The following is a 7,595-nucleotide window of genomic DNA, read 5'->3' on the forward strand; positions in this document are numbered from 1 at the left end:
CGTCATCCGCAGGGAAAAAAGTAGTGGCTAACAACTCTGCTGATTCTTTTTGTCCTAGCAGTTTACCATTTCTCATAAGAGGTAGATCTTCTTCCCTTTTCTCCACTTTCTTAATTACCCTGTAGACTCCTTCCCACAGCCCCTCTCTATCTTGCTTCCCGCAAAACTGTTTCCAGCTTTCAATTCGATATTTTTGTGCTGTTATTTCATATTTTTCTTTTGCTTCCAGGTACTCCTGAACGACTCTTTCCCTTCGGACCTGTGCCGCGAATCGAATTCTGCGCCTCTTGGTGAGCGCATCGGACTTCAGTCTGGCGAGTTCTTCATTCCACCATGGCAAGGTAGGTGTTGTTTTGTTAGTTTTTAGCGGTATGCTCTCGTTGCTTGCTTCTATTGTTATTTGTGAATATTTTTCTATTATTTGATCTAATTTTGCTACTGTGTTAATTTTGTTTATTTCTTGTATATTAATGTTATTTTCTATTAATAACTGGCCCAATTTCTCACGAAAGCGGGTCCAGTTTGCTTTCCTTGTGTTATATTTGCGCGTGGTTCTATTTATATTACTGCCTTTTGATTTTGTAAGTCTAATGTTAAATAATAATTTATTGTGGTCGGAACTCGTCAGACTTGTGTCAACTCTCCAATCCTCGATTCTACTCCACAGGTCCTGCGTGCACGCAGTAATATCAACGATACTTGTGTACGACTTCCCGCCGCGAATGGTATCGTATGTTGGAGTGCAGCCGTCGTTGAGTACCTGTAAGCCTATTTCCTCTAGAGTGCCAGCCATCTCGTTGCCCCTTGCGTCCACTTCAGCGCTACCCCACCACATGCTCTTTGCGTTTGCGTCGCCACCGACGATAACACCGCGGCCAAATTTGTTGCAAATTCGTTTGAGTTGCTCCAGGTATGGCTCTATGGGTTTCGGCTTCGGTTCAAAATAAAATGAGGCCACTATGATCTCCCATGCAATGGTCTTCATTTTTACGACAACGATGTTGTGAGTTGTGTAATCGGGGTATTGGGTGACATCGATATCATTATCAAAGACCGCAATAGCCGCTTTCACAACACCGTCGTGTTGGTCCGCGCATTGGAAGATCCTTACATCTTTATAGTTCCACATTTTGCCCACGCCACCCACATAAGGCTCCTGGAGCATTGCAAACGCCATCTTTGCTCTTACCGCCTCAATTATAATCTCGTCGGTCGCGAGTTGCTTGCGCTGGAGATTAGCTTGTGCAACAATATAGGGTCTGGATCGTGTTTGTGCGCCTGAGATCACCTTAGCAATAAGCTATGGTTGCCCTGGCCAGAGCCTCCCATCTCTTTCGTATCGGGCATTCATCGCTGAAGGCGTTATGGTCAACCTTTTCTGCTTTGGCTTTGACACAATTGATGCAGGATGGGGCGTCCGCTGTAAGCCAGTATTCGCATTTACTTTTTACATGGTCACCTCCGCAGTGGCTGCATTTTTCTTGTGTCTCCTTGCAAAATCGCCGACCATGGCCGTAGCCTAGGCACATAGAACATTGGACCAACGGTGATTGGTCCATGACTCTTACCCGCTGCAGGTCTATGTGGACTGCCCCGACCTCGACCAGGCGCTTCCAGAGTTTCGGAGAGACTCTTACGATAAGGTGATTCGTAAGTGAGTTTCTCGTTCGTTTTTTGTAGGCCAACTGCATTCTTTGGTCGTCTTGGTCCAATGCATCAAACATGTTTTTGTTTTGATTTTTAAGAGCACGCAGAACTTCCTCATCGTTGTTGTAGTTTAGTACATCCTTAAGTACTATCAAAGGGTCTTTGTTTTTAATATCTTCTGCTTTCATTTCTCCCGTTTTATTGATTCTTTCTTTTATTTTCCTTCGCTCTTCTTCTGTCTTGCAACCTATTATTACTTTTCTATCCTTTGCTTTCCTGATTCGTTCTACAGCTACTCCTCCTTCCTTTGCACTTACAGCCTTCCTAATTCGACTTAGGACCTCTTCTCCCGTTTCCATATCGTCGTGCGAGGTTACGACGACCGAGTGTAGTGCTGTTTGCTCCGGAAGTCGTCTACCTGGTGCAGCTGCTACACTAGCATATGTCTTTCTCTCCATATACTCTTTAAGGTGGTCTAGCTTATCACTATTTTCTTTTAGAATTTTCGATTGTTCATCGATCTTTTTCAATAAGTCGTCCATTTTTGGTTCTGTTTTCACTTCTTCCTTGTTCTCGTCGATACTCAGGCTCTTTTTGGTATACTTAGCCGAGTCGGCTTCCTTAACCAATTTAAGGAGGCGATCTAGAACTTGGAGAAGATCCGTCTTATACTCTCTTTTTAGGTTGTTTGAATTTGTTAGAGCATTTTTTCCTTTTTGTACGCACGCAATTGCTTCCCTAACTCGCTCGGTCATTTTACTGCCTTCTTGCTTTTGGGGCGTAATATCGACCGTGAACGTCTTATTTGTTTGGGAGGTGCTCTTCGTTTCGGTTTGTTTTGCCGACTCCCACTCACCGATGCTTTTTCTCACGTTACTTACCCGTGAGGGCCCAGCCTTTTCTTGCATTCTAGGGGAGTCTCGGTCAACTGAGGAAGCTTTTTTCGGGGTCCTGTACATAATTCGGGGGTTATGTATTTTAATGAAGGTCTTAGTCGCGGCTTGCAATATGTAATAAGTTTATATATATGTATATTTAAGAAATACTAAATAGTTATAAGTTAAGTAAATTTGTAGAAGTTGTATATTATGAAGTTAATAAGTTTGAGTTTTATGTTTATAAGTATAGATATAAGTCAAAAGACGTGAGTTATTAAATTTATATCGTAGGACACAATAGTGTCCTGTCAGTTTTGGAACGTAGTTCCGGTTGTCCTGGTTTAAAAGGTATGAGCGGTATCCAAATAAAGGGGATACAATGTCTAAAATAAAACTTAAAGTAAAACTTAAAAATAAAATACAAGTTTTTTGATAGTGAAGAAAGGTTGTAAAGACCCCCTCACTGTGTAGAGCAGCCTTCGCCGAGTCCAACGGTGAAAACCGCACCTCTCTACGACGCCTAGAAGCCGAGCTACAGCGGTTTTTAAAATTCCAAGATGGCGGCCAAAATGGCGGCCACAAGTCAGTTTTGCTCGTAAGTTGCGTTCCAGACGCCGTACGAAGTCGTGCGAGGGCTCCCCGAGCTCGGCTTGGCTAGCTCTACAAAATTATAATATGAGCTCTACCTGGTAGAGTTGTCCAAATTTTTGGGGAAATAGCACATTGACCATGTAGAGCGTACCGGGGGAAAGTTAACACAAAAAAGCTCGTCTCTGTGCGACCACTGGCTACCGAGATACAGATGTTTTAAAAATTCCAATATGGCGGCCAAGATGGCCGACCTCGTCTATGTTTTTACTAACTTTTCTCCCCGTTACGCTAATTTGCCCGTGTTTGGGCTTGTTTTGTAGGTTCTTCAAAGACGAATACAATTATGTAAAGATTTTTGATTTTCCGCTTATCCCCGATTTTTAATTTCACAAAAACACTTATTTTAAGGCTAAAAAATTTATATAAAATAAAATATTGAGCAAAAAATTTTGAAAAAATTTGGGTAAATGATACTTATGCCAATCTAATTTTTAAGCTTAATTTCATAAATCTCCTATTCTTATTTAGACCACCTCGTGTCCACCCCGAAATTTCAAAAATGTATATCTCTTAAATTATAAATGCGAAAATTTTGAAATTTGGTACATATATTAATTTAATTAGGTTTTATTAAAATCTGCAAAGAAAAAGGGGTGTCACCGATCGTTTGAATTTTCTGTGAATTTTTGAAATTTCGTATAAATTTTGAATTTTAATATCTCTTGATCCAGTGGTGTTATTCCAATTTTCTAAACGGTGTCTGTCTCCTCTTCTTAATGTGCGTCGTTATGGGTAGCAAGGTATATTCCAGCACACGCGGATCCACGACCTCGTGGAAACGCGAAACGTGTTTTTTTGGATTTTTCTCCGTGAAAAACAACGGGAAAAATACAAAGATTAGTTTGTAAGATAGAACTCGTTGCGGCGCATCCGATAGCACTTGAAAACTTGCACCTTACAGCGCTTGTTTGCGCAGCGTTATTTTTTAAAGATTTTCACTGTTACACATTTAGCACTTTTTCTCACTTTGTACTTACAGTAAATGTATTTAAGCGATGGCGTACACACACTTTGGTAGAACGTAAAATTACGCACACTTTGATGTATAGCACTTCTATATTGGTGCAACTTTTACCACTTTTAGGAATTTTTTGAACTTTTAATATAAGAAATTTTGCACGGAGCTCACTTGCACACGAGTTCTCGCTTCTGCGGGGGGCAGCGGAGGGGGGGGTTAGGTTAGGTTAGGTTTTTTTTTTTTTTTTTTTTTTTTTTTTTTTTTTTTTTTTTTAATTTTTTCCTACTCGGCCTACCCCCCGACACTCGTGGTGCGGGTCGTTGATCTATCTAGTCACTCTTCTACCATTCATACTTCTCTTAATAAAACAATTTTAACCTTTATTTGTAGAATCCTTCCTACTTAAATCTAAGACTTAGGCTACTATTTACATGATATGAAACATACGCTGCATCACGCGCTCCGTGTTGCGCGCACCGCAGAACAGAGCGCCTGCACTTCACCGGCAATATTCTCGATTAATATTTATGGGCGAGCGGGGTTTCGCTGTTCTGCGGGACCCGCTTCACTTTCGCTTTTGTTTATTTCTTTTACGTAGCGTATTATTTTTTCACAATACTTTTCCAGATACGATCTGTGACTGGTTAGTATTTCGGGTAACCTCTCCTGAGTAACCCTCATTCCAATCTCGTGTTCCAGATCGCACCTGGAGGATGCAAATATCGGGCAGTCAAGAAGAAGGTGCTCTACAGTCTGTTCACTGTCGTCGTCACAGATACAAGATGGATTGTTTCTGACTTTGAATCTGCATAGATAGTGTGCAAATGCTCCATGTCCAGTTAGAATCTGCACCATCTGGGGGGTGAAGCGCTTCTCCTTAATTAATTTATACGCTGATCTTATGTTTTTAATAAATATTTTTGTCACCTGTGCTGTTTCACCTCCCAGATAGCGCTCATTCCATGTTTTCAAAGTACTCAGTCTTTTTTGTCTTTTTATGTAGGACAACGGGTATGCTGTATATTCCATACGTGTCTTGGATTTGTCGGCCGCCTCCTTTGCTAGCATGTCTGCTCTTTCATTTCCCGGCGTGCCGATGTGTGCCTTAACCCAAAAGAGCTCTATTTGGGTATCGTTGCTCCGACATTCCTCTAATTTTCGACGAATAGCCGTCACCTGGGGGTCGAGACATTGTCCACTCGCTATGGCCTCCAGCGATGACATTGAGTCACTATATATTTGAGTGTCACATTTTTTGTGAGTGGCATGTGTGACTGCACTTCGCAAGGCTGCTAGTTCAGCTTGGTAGACGGTACAGTATGGTGCCAGTTTTATTTTCCTACTTGTGACCTCTCTTCCGTCTTTCCATTCCGACCAAGCTGCACCCACCCCTGTTTCAGTTTTACTTCCGTCAGTGAATATTTGTGCGCCTCCACGTCTATCTATTTCACTCGGATCGTTTGTCATCGAGTATGTCACTCGTATTTGTTTTGCCGGATGCGGGAGATCAGTGTATGGAGTGCGTTGCTCTACTTCCTCGCTCTCTATGGGAGATATACCTTTCCTCGCTGCATACACCTCCGCAGCCTCTTTGATACGAAGATCGAGGGGAAGTATTCCCGCCAGCAAGGTGGCGCCATTCAAAGAGACCGTGCGGTATGTTCTGGCGATCTTCTGTGCGAAGCTTCGTTGTATGCGGTAAAGGTGTTTTTGCATGCAAAGCTTCTTTGCAGCTGGGGCCCAAACGGCCGCGGCGTACAGCAATATGGGCTCAATAATCGCGATGTAAATGGTCGCAATTATTTCCGAGTTTAGACCCCAGTCTATTTTTGCGGCTTTGGACACCTGTTTATATATGTTTATACACTTTTGGCATTGAGATTTTATGTGCCTATTAAAGGTAAGTCCTGCGTCAATGTATACCCCTAGTATTTTTATGTGATCCTCGATGGTGATGGGTGTTCTGTCCATAGTAAGGTGCGGAGTATCAAACTTGAGCTTCCTAGTTACCACCATTGCTTTGGTTTTGTGGGCAGCAAATTTCAGCTTGTTTGACACTCCCCATCGATGAATACGTGCCAAGACTTTATTTGCCTTATTCTGGACTTCCTGCCCCGTTTCCCCATCGAAGATCAGCAGGACGTCATCCGCAAAGGCTTGCACGTAATCTCCATTGCTTTCTAGGTCCTTAAGCAGTGGGTCAAGTAATAGGTTCCACATCATTGGTCCCCCGATGGACCCCTGTACACAGCCTTTTGTTGTTTTCTTCTCAACTGTTTGACCCGCGTAATTTAATTTAATGCTTCTTCTGGTGAGGTAACTGTCCATCACTCTTCTTATGTTTAGAGGGCATTTCTCTTCGGCGAGTCGGACTCTAATCTTTGGCCACCAGGCATTGTCAAAGGCGCCCTCTATGTCGAGTGAAACGATCGTGACTATTCTTTTTTGCTTCAGCTGTTGGCGTGTATGTTCGACTGCTGCATAGAGGGCGTCCTCGGTACTGCGTTGTGGCATGAATCCGTATTGTCGCCTACTGATCCTTGGTACTAGATGCCATTTCAGACGTCCTACGATGATTTTCTCATACACCTTTCCCAATACAGGTAGTAGGCCAATTGGTCTGTGTGCCTTGGGATCGGTGTAGTCGGACTTTCCTGGTTTCCTGATGACTACCACAGATGCCATCTTCCATTTTTCAGGAAAGTACCCTAATTCAAGGCACTTGTTCAACAGCGCTAAATATATCTGTGGAACCGCATTTATAGCGTTCACGCATATATCAGCTGTGAAGCCATCTTCCCCGGGTGCTTTTTTCGGGTTGAAGCTGTGAGCTGCACTCAGGACTTCCGGCATGGTAATGGGTGGGTCACAGGCTAAGTTGTGGTCCTCTCCATTAACCTCTTCGGCTTTTTCCCTTACGAGCCTATGCTCATCAGTTTCCCCTTCTTCGCTGTCATCTGGAAAGAATATTTGGGCCAGTAGTTCAGCAGATTCCCTTTCGTCTCTGTATCGTCCGTCTTTTTGTAATGGCAGATCTTCTTTTCTCTTCTCTGTCTTTCTGATTATTCTGTGTATTTTATCCCACATCGATTCTTTTTCTTGCTGGGTGCAGAATTTCTTCCAGCTTGCAGTCTGTGCGTTTCTGGCTTCTTTTTCATAATTTTCCTTCGACTCCAAATATTCTGCTATAACTTTAGGCCTTCTACTCTCTGCTGCACATCTAATTCTTCGCTTCAATGTAGCGACTTGTTTCTTGAGTGCGCCTAGCTCTTCTGTCCACCATGCCATTTTTGGTTTTGAGTTTTTCCCTATCCTCGGTATAGCCGCTTCACACGCCTCTGTTATAATGTCTGTAAATTTTTCCACTATTTCTTCCACTTCTGTTGTATCTTGGATGTTCTCAATATTTTCCTTTGTTATCAGTTTCTCAAAAAGTTTCTCTGTGATTTTTTCTTTAAATG

Source organism: Leptidea sinapis, chromosome 4 (genome assembly GCF_905404315.1).
Source record: "Leptidea sinapis chromosome 4, ilLepSina1.1, whole genome shotgun sequence".
NCBI lineage: Eukaryota > Metazoa > Arthropoda > Insecta > Lepidoptera > Pieridae > Leptidea > Leptidea sinapis.